The following is a 3,367-nucleotide window of genomic DNA, read 5'->3' on the forward strand; positions in this document are numbered from 1 at the left end:
GTGATGGACTGGGTGATCCCCAGTTCCCCAGACTACGTGCTGTGGCGTGAGTGGGTGGATGTGGGCAAAGCCAGGCTGGGCAGGTGGGGGACTCTCTCTGGGTACACTAAAATATGTGATGGCTCCACTATTGGAGGCCGTAGAGTGACTGCCTATGGCTTGCACTTTGGCCCAGGTGGCAGCAGCCAGCCATGGCAGTGATGCAGGTGGGGAATGTCAGTGGAGCTCCAGGAATGTGGCGATGCAGGTGCTGTTGAGCCTCAGGGCAGTGTGTGGTCTGTTGGTGGTTGGGCTTTCAAAATGGTACCATGTTATAGCTGTTTATGACTCAGGGTGTTTGGGGGGCCAAGCATGAGCTCCCACTCTGGAGCAGTGCCTTTGTGTGCTCCCCAGGCAGCTCTCTGTATCAGTTTCAGGCCCACAAAGGTTAAGGGGTTCTCCTGTGGCTAGGATTGCAGTAGTCCACAGTGGAAATGTGAACCACCAGAGGGTCTTTCAGTTACCCTTTTCCCACACTGGGGAGTCTCTCCAGCTTCCAGCCAGTCTCGCCTGAGCAGGCCACCTCACTTCCCTTTCTGCCTTGCTTTAGGTATTTCCTGTCATGCCTCGATTGAATTCCAGTGTTTTCTCTTGGACAATGTATTTGAAGTGTGATGATCTACTCACTATTTTGGTTCTTTTTGGAGGAAGCCAAGTACAATATGCCTCTAGTCAGCTATCTTGAAGCCCCTCTTGGGCTTTGTCTTTTGAACTGAAGGTAAAAAGATGAATAAAGACAAAAACATAATCCTTTAACAAGATCACACATGAATGGTGATGACAACCATGTAAATATATTTTTATGTCCACATGAAATGTGATCAATAGAAGTGTAAGCCAAATACTAAAGAAACTCAGAAAAAAGAGAATGTAAGTCTGTATTATAGGAAGCGTGGGTGGAAAGTGGGCATGGCCAGGGAAGAAGGAAAATTTGGAATGTGATGATGGAGGAGTGAACATTTTCCAGATGGGCAAGACATTACTAGTAGAGGGAGCAGCACTTGAATTGTCACAGGGCATTTGGAGCCTGCAAGTAGGTGTCTAGGTTTGGGGTAAATAAGATGCAGTGATGAGAGATGAAGCTGGGTAAGTGATCAGGGGCTAGATCATGAAAAGTCTTGTGGGCCACACCTTATGGAAGTTAAATTTTATTTAGTAAACAATGGAGGATAACTGAAGCATTTTCAGAGAGAAATCAATTTAATGGTTTTGAAATTTAACAGGAAGGTGAGACTCAAGGCAGGAGGAACTGTTAGGAGGCTATTTTAACAAATCAGGTAAGAGACCATGGTTTTTCAGTAGGCATGGGGAAGAAAAGGAAGGAATGAAGTCTAGAAATATTTGGGAATTCATATTTTCAGTACTTGGGTATGCAAGGTGAGGGAGGAGAAAGGATCTAGAAGAGTCTATGTTTTTTACTTGGGCATTTGTGTACACGGTACTGCCATTTACTGAGATTTGGAAAATGTAAAATGTGATGGTTAATTTCATGTATCAACTTGGCTAGGCTATCATATCCAGTTGTTTGGTCAAACACCCATCTGGATGTTGCTGTGAAGGTATTTTTTAGAGGTGATTAATATTTAAATCAGTAGACTGTTAGTATAACGGATTACCCTCCATAATGGGAGTGGGCCTCATCTAATCAGTTGCAGGCATTAAGAGAAGACAGAGGTCCCATAAGGCAGAAGAAATTCTGCCCCCACACTGCCTTCAGACTCAAGATTATGACATCAACTCTTCCCTCAGTCTCCAGCCTGCTGGCCTGTCTTGGAGGTATCAAGACTTGCCAGTCCCCACAATTATGTGAGCCAATTCCTTAAAATGAATCTATGTATGCACCCTCTTGGTTCTGTTTCTCTGGAGAATCTTGACTAATGCAGGAGGATTTCTTTTTGTTCAGGTTTGTAGTTGATAATTGCTTTGCTAAACACAAATATGCCCGAAGGACATTATGTTAAGTGAAGTAAATCAAGTGCAGAAAGATAAATGCCACATCTTCTCCTTCATGTGTGGGTGATAGGGTTTGGCCGTGTCCCCACTCAAATCTCATCTTGAAGTATAGTCCCCATGATCCCCATGTGTCAAGGAAGGGACCCAGTATGAGGTGACTGGATCATGGGGGCAGTTTCCCCCCTGCTGTTTTCATGATAGTGAGTTCTTATGAGATCTGATGGTTTAAGTGGTTGACAGTTCCTCCTTCATACACCCTCTCTCTCTCTTCTGCTGCCTTGTGAAGAAGGTTCCTCCTTCCCCTTCCGCCATGATTGTAAGTTTCCTGAGGCCTCCCCAGCTGTGTGGGCATGTGGGTCAATTAAACTTCTTTCCTTTATAAATTACCCAGTTTCAGGAAGTTCTTTATAGCAGTGTGAAAATGGACTAATACAGTGGGACCCCCCCCCCCGCAAAAAAAAGGAGAGGGAGAGACACCCTGTAGGAGTAAAGAGTAGAATTGTGGTTGTGAGAGCGTAAGAAATGTTGGAGAAAGAAAGATAAGTAAAGGTACATTAATGGATACAAAAAATACAGCTAGAGAGAGTGGGATGTCCAGCTTCCAAATGGGAACCTTCGTAGCACCAGTGACAAAAAAGAGAATTAAATACAGGTGATGTTGAGAAAGGCAAGAAGACTTTTGTTGAGAAGTGTGTCCAGTGCCACACCATGGAAAAGGGAGGCTAGCACAAGACAGGGTCAAATATCCACGGTACCTTTGGGCAGAAGACAGGTCAGGATGCCGGATTCTCTTACACAGATGCCAATAAGAATAAGGGTACCACCTAGGGAGAGGATGTACTCACTGATGGAGTATTTGGAGAATACTAAGAAGTATATCCCTGGAACAAAAATGAGCTTCACCAGCGTTAAGAAGAAAGGCAGAAAGGGTAGGCTTGATAGCTTATCTCAAAAAAGCTACTAAGGAGTAAGAATTGGCCACTGCCTTATTTGTTACAAAACAGAAATGTCTCATAACTTTTTTATGTATGTTAATATTTGATTTCATAAACCAGAATTCATATCATGAATGACAGAATGTTTTTTGTTGAACAGTCCTGGTTTAACTAAGACTGACTTGTGGTTAAATGAATAAGCTTGCCTTTTTAAATGTTAAAAGTAATTCTAATTCAGTAAATGCTATCATGGTTTTCTACTTCTAAAGAGAGGACTGAACTTCATTAGTAATGTTCAAATTTTCACAAAGATGGTGAATGCCATCTTAAAATCTATTGGAAATTGGTTTTATATTTAGATTTATGTAACTGATTATATGAATATATTTAAATACTGGGGAAATTCCTTCACTATCTCAGAACCAAGCAAGATTCATCTG

The 3,367-nt window shown here is 42.6% G+C and overlaps 1 pseudogene; it reads left to right on the forward strand.

The window, feature by feature from the left end:
• Positions 1-213: 213 nt before the first annotated feature.
• On the forward strand, positions 214-2,963 carry LOC100430190 (cytochrome c pseudogene; annotated as a pseudogene).
• The last annotated feature ends 404 nt before the right edge of the window (positions 2,964-3,367 follow it).

The sequence above is a fragment of the Macaca mulatta genome, chromosome 14 (assembly GCF_049350105.2).
Source record: "Macaca mulatta isolate MMU2019108-1 chromosome 14, T2T-MMU8v2.0, whole genome shotgun sequence".
Classification (NCBI taxonomy): Eukaryota; Metazoa; Chordata; class Mammalia; order Primates; family Cercopithecidae; genus Macaca; species Macaca mulatta.